The sequence below is a fragment of the Fopius arisanus genome, unplaced genomic scaffold, assembly GCF_000806365.1.
Source record: "Fopius arisanus strain USDA-PBARC FA_bdor unplaced genomic scaffold, ASM80636v1 scaffold00087, whole genome shotgun sequence".
NCBI classification, from domain to species: Eukaryota; Metazoa; Arthropoda; class Insecta; order Hymenoptera; family Braconidae; genus Fopius; species Fopius arisanus.
The window spans coordinates 334,815-347,414 of NW_011887826.1; the positions used below are offsets into that span (position 1 = coordinate 334,815).

The 12,600-nt window shown below is 41.2% G+C and overlaps 1 protein-coding gene across 1 annotated transcript in view; it reads right to left on the bottom strand.

Moving 5' to 3' along the window:
* The window catches only part of LOC105270424 (hemicentin-2), a 69,905-nt gene that overhangs the window by 48,686 nt on the left and 8,619 nt on the right, over positions 1–12,600 (bottom strand). The gene's annotated exons all lie outside the window — the stretch shown is intronic.

Consider the following 12,600-nt stretch of genomic DNA (forward strand, 5'->3'; position numbering starts at 1 on the left):
AATGGTAAAAGTAGGTGTGTACACTGGAGCGAGAGGAAAACAATAAAAAAAAAACCACCTATACACACACATCCGGAAAAGAGTGGCGAGAGGGTAAAAAAATATATATGTATGGAATAGACGCCTTTACCGTGAGTGTGCTCCACTATTTTTATTTTACCCCCGAGAATTTTTAGTCAACGTTTTGGTATTGGCCGCGTTATTCGAGTGGTCGTTCCCAACGACTCCGGCATTCAATTTAAATTTTTCCAACCCCTCTATACACTGGATGCCAAGCTCTCTTCCTACCTCAACTCTCCTGTGGCACCATGGCATTTTTTGCCCTGTTATGTTTCAGCAGAACCTCCATACACTTCATTCCAGTTGCTGTTGTTACCTCTGTCCTAACTGGGTGGTCCACAGTTGCGTAAAACGTCACAAGTCATCGAATGTGGGGGGGAATGAAAAGAGAAGTGTGCAATGTCCACCGACGTTTCATGTTTACTGGTCGATCCCATTGGAAATACGAATTTCCTGTTGTGGTAGTTTGCGCGTAACTAAATTCCAATCGTCCACCGGCAAAGAGGTTACCGCGGAAATACGAGAGCGAGGGGATGCATTAGTGACTGAGGTGAAACCTTGCGAACCATTGAGTACAATAATCATTTGATATCGTATCGGAGGAACGAAATTCATTAGGCGACTGCGTCCGCAGTTTCTCCACTGCCACCCTTCGTTTCCACCTAAACCCATGCCACCCTACGCCACCCCACCCTACGCCACCCCACCCCAAACCACCCTACCCCACCTCACACCACACCATCCCACCCCAAACCACCCCACCCCACCTCACCCCAAACCATCCTACCCCAGACCAGCCCACCCCACCCCAGACCACCCCACCCGACCCCACCGCTTCTCTCCATTTTCCCTACTGCCCCCCCTCGCATTCCCAAAATTTCACCGGCCAAAGCAGGCCAGCCAAAGTTTGGGACTTCTCTGGCGCCAGTGATTATATGTACGAGTATAGAAATTTATGTCTATATGTGTTTAAATTATATATATGTGCAAAATCCATGTGCTTGTGTATGTGACACTGTGCCGGTAGTTTTGGGAGGGATGGAGTGAATCACGATTTATCGCACTTGGAGTGGAGCAGGGCAACAAAATGGGAACTGCAGAATGGTGTCGGATTCGATTCACGTATATAACGGGGCACCAGAATTTACGGTACAGTCGAGTGAATAATTATTCTACCGATTATACGATTGACGCCAATGGGAGCCGCTCCCAATTCCTCACATATTTCCCTTATGTTTTCCCACTTTTTCTTCTTTTTTTTTTCTCCTGTTTACTTGCTCGGGCTTTTTTCATTGCACCATTGCCCGGAAAATTCCTTCACTGGGAATTGCAATCGGCCAATGTAATTTGACGATTGTAAACAGGAAAAAATCGATTACGATGCGACAAAGGGAAAACATATTTTTCAATTTCATTCTGTCCGCTTTCCCTCTTCATTCTGATGCAGAAATATTTTTTCAATTCAATTGTCCTGATGAACTTCCAGTTGCTTTTATAGGTATTATTTTTTTTTTCAACTCCCAACCGATCCACTGGGATTTGTTTTTCAAAATAGTGGAAAAAATGTTCGGTGTCAGCATGAAAACGAAACACGAAAATTCTAATTAGTCAATTAAAATATTCAGCGGAGTTGTTGGGAAAATACGGTTTAAAAAAATAAACCAAAAACACGTTGGGGTAGAGGAGGGGCAAAAAAGCAGAAAACTGTAACAATGGAGTTGTAGCGAGTTGGATATTACTGTGTCAAATGTTGTTTTAATTAAAACTAGTCGGACCAGGTAAAGCATTCAGTGTCTCTGTGGCTGGGGCTCTCATGTTTTTGCTCGGCGAAAGGCACATCTGATTTAATTAAACATTTCATTTATCCTTGCCGAAGAAAATCAGAGTGCAGATGTCGCTAATTACCTGGAAACATAATTATTGAATATAATCGCTACAGGATTCACACATGAACGCGATTGTGCAATGTCCATACCAATAAATGGCTTCCGGGATAAATAATAATTCCGAAATAAAAAATAATAATAATCATTGATTTATTCTCTACGTGCGTCAATTTGAATTCGGAATTACTTCATAGATATCTTTTCTCTTTGACTTTCTTTATTGAGAGCATAAAAACCCAGAACGAAAGGTTCTCGATGTTGTAAAAAGAAAGTTTTTAAATTCGAAAAACTTACCATCCAGTACCAGGAATTTCTTCCTCAACGAGGATAGAAGTTATTAACAAGTAGATTTCATAGGATCATAAAAAATTGCTAGAAGGTAATCCGTAAATAATAAATAAAGCATTTTCTGGAATATTCCCTACTCGACAATCATTCCACAATATTGATAATCCAACTAGCAGCATTCATGAAACTTGTTATGGAATACTTGAACGAACTGTTCAATAAATATCTATAACGAGAAATAGCCGTTATGAACTTTTTTAACAAGTGAATATAATTCTGGGTGCATATGGGTGTAAAAAATTGAGCGAAGAAAGTTCTCTTGAGAACGAGAGAGAGAGAGGGGGAGGGAAAAAATGAGATTATGTAAATAGAAGGAGGATCATGGGAAGTATATTCTCGAGGATGTTGAATATAGGTTGGAGCACGAGGATCAGTAGCTAAACGAGGTGGTGCTCGGCTATAACCCTAGTAACCCAAATGAACTCTACACCCTTCCTCACCCCGTTCACTCCATTGGTGTCAGATAGTTGGTGTGGAAAATGTCGATAGCATAAATTTCAACGTTGACGCAACGGGATTATCGAGGGAGTATCCTCGAAAACGGCCGTATGACGTGCCCCAGGGTGGAAGTGGTCTCTGTTCCCTCTTTCCCTCACTCGCAGGAAAATTCACGAGTAGCGCAGAATCACCGGCTTTCCAACTCTCATCCTCGATACACACATACGAAATTGCATTCTCTCTTACCAAACTGTCCATGCTCACTAAACCGTTCTATGTATCTTCCTATCGAAATTCTACCAAAGGCTCAATGTGCGAGAGTGCATTCATTGCAAAATCGCATATCCCCTCCTCGATAGTTTTCAACCCGATCAATTCGATCCGAGCAATTACGGGATTATTATTTCCGTATGCGAAATTTCATTTTATTATTCGAAATTTTACTTTTTATGTGATCGCAAATAAATTGGATATTTCACTCGGCAAGTGGTTTTCCCGAATTTTCCATCGGTATGAATAACCCTCGGGTCGAAAATGGATGCAGCCATAACGTGCGCATTATTCTCCTTCGTGTCCAGAAATCACAAGGTTGAATATAATTATAATTGATCAACACACGGACCATCTCCATCGGACTAGCTCAAGTTTCGATGCTGCCATACAGGCAGGCTGTTATCACTAATAGTGTCTATGATTATACCGACCAACCCAATATCTGCAAGCTCTCAAACGCCCGCCATCACTAACGCCAGCCAAAAGAGATTCCGATCCCGATCTCCCATGACCAAAATTAATTCTCCCACACCCGGGTGAAAAAAAAATTGTAATCGCAACATTTTTCCTAATTTTCAAAAATTTGAATAGGAAATTTTTTTTATTATTTATATGGCGTATTTTTTGAGAATATTGAAAAATCAAAAAAAGAAAAAAACAGCAGTATAATTAAAAGAGAAAATTATATTCGCAAAAATTGCTAAAAAATTATTAAAAAAATTTCCGAAACATGCTTTTGAAAAATTTCTGCAAAGTTTCCCAAAAAATTTGAAAATTTGGAACAAATATTCCGACTACAATTTTCTTTTACCCGGGTAACCAACCATTTTTATTTCTTCTTTCCTAACATGATTTACCAATTGTTCATTACGGTCATTACCCGACCGAATCGGACTCCATCGAAACGCCAATGATAATATATCCAGCATATTCCAATTACAGATCATCCCTTGATTTCAACCCCTAAGATTTGCGCAACATTTGATAGTCATGTCGTAATCAAATTTCCAGACCATTCGACGATACTCCTACACACGAGATCAATAATACCAGTTCGAGAAGCTTTTCCGAAGAGGTTTCCCTCTCGAAAATTCGTGCATCAGATCCCACATGCAACCCGAGGAGTTTCGTTATCCCCTCGGGGTCGACCCAAGTAAAATCACGATAACATAACGGAGGATTACCTGAAACAAGTACTCTAGGTACCTTAGGCTACCGCCTAGTATGCGAAACAATCACCTTGATACATAGTTCAAACTTCGGATAGAAGAAAAGCAATTACAATTTTTTGGTCGATTTATTCGATTACTCCGCGATTTTTCCGAGGCGGAGAATTTGGAGAGAAAAATTTACGATAAAATTTACCTCGACGATTTGCGCTCTCCCTTTCGATCATGAAAAATCAAGCCACCCATTCAATTACTTGAAACTCTTTTATCCACTACAATATTTTGTTGTATAATCACTTCACAAGGAAACCACGCGAAATGAAAATAAATACATCGACCAAGAAATCAATGTTTTTCTATTATTTTTCCACTGAAGTGTTTTCATGTACTTTTTCAGTTGCAATACCTTGTTTACTCTCCCATTAATCCGATAGCTATATATTTTTCACAAATTCCATACTCCGGGAGAATAAAAGTGTACAACAAACAATGGGAGATAAACCAAATGAATTTGATGAGATTCCAGGAATTATTTTTCTGCTGCTCATTTTTTAGGACAATCCGGGAATAAAAGTTCTCAGCCCTGTACATTTGTGAAATGGTTGGTTAGCTTCAACGACGTCTTTGGTACGAGATGCCTGAGTGTGAGGTCACGATCTCAGTGAAATTGCCACTCAGAAAGTTACGCAAGTGACGAAATTACAAAACTTATTGTACGAGGGATGAAGAGGTGTCATCGAATCACAGGGATCAGTCCTCGAAATTCTCAGAGCGCCCTAAGCGTATGACTGGTGAATATCTGAAGGAAAAGATCTCAAGACAAAGAGGATGAGGGAATACCAGGACCGAGAAACTACCTATGAAAGAGAATCATGTGTTACAAGTTTTCTGGTGGTATACCCCCGAGGATTGAGGTGATGCCAGGTGAAGAAGTTACAAGATGTAGGTAGAGCGTCTTCAGAACCAAGAGAAATAGGTTTAAAGTCCGAGTAAAAGTTTGCTACAGGCACTATTCCCTCACCGATGAAGGATGAGAGGACCAAAGAGTCCGAGTCATTTGTTATTTATCGACCATTAAACTTGAACGTGATCGAAATGCGCATTGAGACTGTTTTTACATTTCCCCAATAATTTTTAATCTGACCTTTCACCCTCGAGGGAGTCCCAAAGTTGGTAAACTCTCGGGTTCCCCAGATAAAGAAAAAAAAAAGGAAGCCGGACAAAAAAAAAGGACCATCAATAGACTCTCCGATATCGTGAAAAGTATTCTCGTGAATTTTGGTATTAATTTGCCTATGCTAATACCCGTCGGATCGTTATGCCAATATACGCTTCATGCGGCCACACGTCCGGTCAGTCCTTTACACTATTTCCGTATATTATATTCACATTTTACGTGTATGTACACTGACACACGTTTTAACCGTACAGATTTGCTTATTAAGTACACAATTAATTGAAACACGCGAGCGGAACGCCATGGTAACTCAAATATGTATGGTAATTTTCATCCTGTCCGATCGTCAGCCATTCTAAATTACCCTCTCGAAACGTGCAGCCCAATCTCTGGGGCAATCGATGGATTGGAAGATCTGTTCATGGCCAGATTGAACGCTCTCGATACACCGAGGACGTGAGTAAAAATTCATTTATGCATTGGTGTGAAACAAATTTTGCATAGTGTTTAGAAAATGAGGAGGAAAATCGGCTGCACATGCGAGCTATCGCTGATCTCCATTACCCTTGAATGTTTTGATGGAGGAAGTTGTTTGAGGCACATGTTTGAACGTTCAATATTGCATCGGTGAACACTCCTCGAAGGATTGTTCAATAATGAAACGCTGCAAGTCACTTATTGAAGACATAAATTTATCTGGAAACGAGTACTTTCTGTTACCCATTTTTACGGCGGCAGTTCAAAAGACATTTCTGTGGAAGACAGCAAAAAAAATATGATTATTTGGCGTTGCACCCCATGCTCTTGAAAATTTATTCTCATTTTACGCCCAGGCATCTGAATTTTTAATATGGGTTTGGATTCAATTTCAATTTAAAGCGGTCCCTCACAATTAAATCACAATTGCTTTTTCAAGAAAAGCATGTATTTTCAATATTTTGATGATTTTCTCGTACCGTATGTGCCAAAAAATATAGAATTACTAGAATAATTAAGAAATTAAATGATTCGTTAATGATGAATTAACATAAATTGAAAGTTTAATTTTCCAACAGCTTAGAAGATCGAATTGAAAAATTTGAATGGAAGAACTAGTATCTAGTATCTAAAAACATTGTCTTTCTGCACTGTTAACCATTTCTCTCTACACTCATTTGACAATGCTCACTAGCATACAAAAGTGAGTATGGCAAACCCGTTACTAATTGGAACATGCGAACTGAATGCCAGTCGTAATTCAAATATGCATGGTAATTTTCATCCTGTCCAGTCAGTCGAAACTCTAAATTGCCTCTGAAACGTGCGCGGCCAGTGGTCTCGTTAACTCGGGCCGATTTTTCGACTGGTTTCTCCCCGTGGACGAAATAAAACCGGAAACCTCTCTGCATGAGTCGTTCTACCCACATCGAGCTCAAAAATGGTGGATAGGGGGGAGAGAAAAAAAAAATAATTTTCCCCCAAGATGTTTTATAGTTTCCCACGGGACCTCATACACTGCGCGAGTGAATACGCGGTACGAGGGGGTTTGAAGATGTGTCTGGGTAAAACGAGTGGAAGGAGTGGGAAATCATTCGAGGGGGGTTGAAGCCCCGTTGGAGTATTCGCTTGAAAGCTCGCAACTTCGTGGGTGGGAAAGTTCGCGTTCGAACTATTGGTAAAAGCCCTCGGCTTCGTGTAAGCCCACCTCCGTCCGATATTATTACTGCTCCCTTATACATCTACATCGACTCCGAGAAGCCGCTTCTCCTTTTTTCGCATTTCTATTCACCTTAATATTCCAATTTTAACATTACATCCCGAGCCCCTGAGAAATGTGGGTCATTTGAGGGAAAATTAAATCCCTTTTCACTAGGATATCATACTCTCCCCTACACCCGCTTATTACTTTCCATCCCGCCCACTTAATGAGACTCAGGCATTCCGATCTTCTGGACTATCACAATTTGTGTAAAAATTTGTAGAAAAATCGGAGAGCGAATTATCTCAATTCCCTGTCATTCCATAATTTTTCATCAATTTTTTTCCTCTGCGCAACAGCTTCGACTGTTGCATTTCCTTTTTTTCAATTTCCTTTCATTTTTTAACCGATAAACTACCAGTGTGATATTATGGTATGCCTCTCCCCAGAATCGAATCCGGAAATCGAAATCGAAGCTGTCACATGACTATATCCGATCGAGGGTAAACAAGCCGCATAAATGGTACCTGAAAGGAAACAAAGTCCGGGATTTTGGCAACAAGTGCATGACTAATTGCGATAAAGAGACGCCAGAGGTGAGCAATCGAACTCATCCAGGAACAACAGCACAAGTTATCCCGGATTACGCAGAGGTTTGCTGCACGTGTACGTCGAAGCTGCGTAAATTGCTTCACTCTGTGATCCTGTAATTCTTGCCACCCTCCGTACCCCTGACGAGTCACTCAACCCCCCATGTATGGCTACCTCAAGCAGATCGTAAAGTACATAAATTCATAGCTGCCGGTAGCAGCAGGACGCCACCCTCTCGATTTTGGTGACCGCCATAACCTACTTTACGAGTCACGTAAGCGTTACATATTACATGTCTACGTGAATCGCAAGTGAAAAGAGTTGTGGAGGGGGAAGGAGGGGGAGCTGGTTGAGGAGAGAGAAGAGTTGAGAGGGTGGCAGGGGGTGGATAGGGCGGGGTGTAGAAGGCAAAAGGGAATGAACAAAAGGTAGAGATGGGCTAAGTAGAAGAGATGAAATTCCGTGTGGATCTCGACAGTTTCAACAGAGACTGAGGGTTTGAGAAGTAACAGGACAGAGGGTGAGGGATCGACGGACAGTATTAAATAAAAACTTTATACCCGTTTTCTCGTATCGGCGAACAATGGAACGGGCACGTACTTTTTTAAACTTGAACATCCATGCGGGAGGCCCCTGCACAGCTCAATCGAATCAACTTTTCTCCACTATATTCTCACTCCTCTCACCCGTCCACAAGTCCCGGAAGATTTCTACCGCATCAACTCGCTCAGTTGTGAACTTCTTGGATAACTTTATTGCTGACTTGTAGATCTTTACACCCGGAAATATATAAATATATAATAATGTAGTTGGTGGAAAAACAGTTTTTCAATTTTTCTTTTCTTTTTTTTTTTTTTTTGTAAATTGATGAAGCTCGGGGAAAACAAATGCCGGGAAAATCAATGAATATCATCAGTGAATTTCACGACAAAACGAAACACGATGATATACAGCCCTCCGGGTAGTTTTACTCAATCGTACTTGTATGGGTGTGGGGCGGGGTACATAATGGCACCGGAGGTTTGCCCGACCTGACTCTTTTCCCTTTACCCTTTCCACTCACGTCATAAATACGGGGATTCACCGAGAAGTAGTTTAATACCCCTATAATCGAGCGTACACGGTGTTCCCTCTCTCTGTCTTCCAATTCGTGACCAAATGTGAGAGAGAAGGCCAGATAACTGGAGAGAAATGGAAAGCCGTGAATTATTGAACGATCTCAAATGACCCGAGAGCAAAAGCCGCGCTCGATAAACTATTTAATCGAAGTAAAACTCCAATGGTCTGTGAGGATTCTGCGGAAGCACTCTTCATTCAATTTGCATAAGATCCACTTGCTCTTCGTGTATGACTCAATGTTACCTCCAACTCCGAGTGACAATCAAACTCTTCAATTTCAAACCACAAAAATTTAAATTCCTTGCTCTGCCATTTTTTATTGACTGATGCAATCGTCAGAGGATTTCGGGAAAGTAGAAGATTCGTCGTACGTTCAGACAGGATTGAATATTTTATAAAATCACACATTGTCCTTCAACCAGTCTTGAGAGATTGTAAATATTCATAAGAATAAAAAAATTATTGCCTTCTTTTCTTATAGGTCACAGACTCTGGGAATTGATGAAAATCGGAAGATTCTTCCGTCAAGAGTGACTCTGCGAGAAAGTCGTTTGAGATCAATACAATCGCCCAGAATTTTCAACGATGAAGTACCAATCATTGTCAGGATTATCGATTGAATTAAGGTAGGACGAGTTATTCTAGAAATTATTCATTCGTATCTGAAGACTCCGCTTCGTCTCAATCTCTTGAGGCTTGAGTTTGCTTCATGCAAAAGAAAAAGACTTGTCACAAGAGTTATGAAGTTTCTAGGAGTCGTTTAATCTTGTGACAAATTAAATATGAAATCGATTCTTATTCCAGGTGAATTTTATATCAGATTATTTCGGTGGAAATGAAGGAAAAATTATCAACTGAATGCAAAGAAATACATTTTTTCACTCATTGATCCGATTGTAGCCTTTCTAATCTCCCCTTAATTCAGCATCTATTCATCTACTCGTGGAAGACCTCCACTTCGTCACCCTTCCGAAAATCGAGTGGTACTTCGTCAATATGCACACACCGTAGCGTTTCATTCGTGGCATAAAATCGCCATAGCTAGCACTCCTTTTCATTGAGCATTCAACAATGCAACCGTAGCAAGCCTTCTCGTACAGCATTCCATGATCCTTTCTCAACTCCTTATTCTCCTTCCAATCCCCTTCCATTTTCAAGGCGTTCTCGTTTTTAGAACACGTACTACCCCCAGACAGAGGTGACGCAGGACCTTCCCAAGTCCTTCAAACGAGAATAACACATTTTCTTTAACAATACCAGCAGCACGTGCATCGACTGACAATTTTTTTCTGCAATAAGTTTGTAGCCGCCTTGCTCAAGCATCATTCCTATATCTTTACCTCCAAAGTGAGAGTGAGTGAAACATGATGTGTTGAGAGGACGAGGGAAAAATCGAGAAGGAATGGATATCCAGGACTGATGTTTAATGCAAACTCATCGATTCAACGGTACCATCTAAGTGACATTTTTCATCGGTGCGGTACCATCTCTCGAGAGAAAATTGTGGGAATGAAAGATTTTATGAGTGATGAGACTGGCTGAGTACTACGGAATATGTGCTGGAGTTATATACCACTGATCGCACACAATTTTCCTCGGTCTTTCGCTTTTCTCTGGTCCAGGGCTTCCGGCTCCCTTGATTAGACGCATAATTTTCTCCTATCATTGAGACGCGTCCATCATCCACCTCGGCTCTGTCTCATCCAGACTTCTCGCCCACTGAGAAATGAAACATCTCTCCTGGGAGCATGACCGAGGAGAGGAAAAATAATGGAGGGAGAGAGAGGAATTGGGAAAGAATTCTACACTGTTCTCTCATTCTCGCTGCTACGTCGATTCATGGTTGGCCATTAGTCTCGAAGGAGGGACGATATCCCGAATGGTTATCGCTCGGGGTTTCTATCATTTTTTTTTCTCCCCCGTTTTTTTTATTCCTTCATGATACCCCAGCGCTAGCTCTACATCTTCTCAAACGACTAATCGGATGGAGCAGTAATTTTTCGTGAAGAATGTGAAGAAGTGGAATGACGGAGAGCTGAGAAACTCCGAGTGGAGAACGATGCGATGTTTTGACAATTTATTTTATTGATAAAATCAATCGGTCAATATTACACAGACGTCACGGTTCAGTTGAGGGGTTCGGTTAAAGGGTGAATCAAAAGGGCATGAGTTTTGAAGAAATAATAAAAGATACTTTTAACTGAATACATAATTCATTACGTGGATATAAGTCAGGCTTTCTGTTATAGTTTGGATTCCGGGAGACGAAGGGCTCTTGGAAAAACATCACTGGGTTGATCTGGGGTGATGCAACGAGCTGTATAATTTCCGTATTTTCCACGGAACGTAGTCCTTTACCACACAAATAAACAGGAACGGCAACATAATTTGCAGTGAATCTCCGACGTCTTGGGCCGTAAAAACAATCACGGAATGACACACTGGAATTTTTAACGGAAACCGGAGTGCCAGTTAGAGTCGTCAGACTTAACAAACCGTAACAAGTGACTTTTCTTCCGTTCACCTCACCTCATTCATAGCCCTTCTTTCTCATCCCTTCACACCACCAGACCCGAAGATAAAAACCGACTTTTTACGAGAGTTCAAAAACCCTCTTTTCTTCCACCATTGGCTGACTCTGTACTCCCACAAATGCGCAATGCTCGTTTCATCTTTTATTCTTCATTCGTAAAAAGTGTTTCCTCTTGTACATTGGTCTGGCATAATGAAACACTCAGATTTCAAAAGAAAATGCAAGAACACTGGGTAAAGAAGTAAATAGTGAATTTTCTCAAAGCAGAGGAGTACTAGAAGCGAGTTATACATGAGGAATGAGTTAATATATCTGTCAAAATATGAGAAATGGAGTTATAGTGTAAAGAAAACCAGAACTTGAAGAGTTGGCAAGAGTCGGGTGTAGACGGAGTAAACGGTGAAAGAGAGCCAAATAAACGCGTCGAATCTCGTTCCCCGTGGATTTATACTTTCCTCAAAGCTCCCTCTCCCTTTTCTACATTTTCTCCCCTTTCTCCCTTTAACAGCCGTCTTCTTGGTACCCCCTCAAGCCTCTTCACCCAGAGTAACGCGTCTTTTGGAGGAAAGTGAGATCCACGGGAAATATTCCCCCAGCGATATCACCTCGTCGATATTCCTCTCTGAATCCATACACCCTCCCTTTCACACCCTTCCGACCGATATGAATACTCTTTCGTTACATTCTCTTTGAAACAAAAGACGGAATAAAAGATGGGTAAAAAAAGGGTAATACCCCGCGGGGAGATGAAGATAAAATCACGTACTGGAGGTGAAATAAAATAAACGACCGTGCGAAAGAAGAAATGGGAGTGATACATGTTTTGCTTTGCACTTGCAACACCGAGAAACAGGGCGGAAATGAAAGGAAAACGGTTGAACGGTGGTGGATATCAAGAACCGGAAATAAATAACAAATTATCTATCGGAGTGAGAGCAAAGGAGAGTTGCAAAATTTTTGGCTTCGTAAATAAGAAACTCATTTCTCTTCCGCGTCTCTAGTTTTATTTCAACTTGGCCTCACCTCCTCAACACACACTCTCATCCCTCCAGCCAGGGGTAGAAATCAGATGGTTGTAAATCGTTGTTGGAGGAAACAACCGGGTGGAAAGGGGTGGATTTAACCCACCAGTAGACTGTCGACTGGTGAACACAAGAGCCTCGTTTTATTTTTATTTTTTCCCTCACTCACATGAGCTTGTTTTTTTTTTATTTTTTATTTTTCGCCTCTGCACCCCTCCCCATTTTTACCCCTCACCCGACAGAGGTGGTGGACTGGAGGAGTTGGTCGTACTTTACACGGTTGATACCACTTCCGCACACTTATTA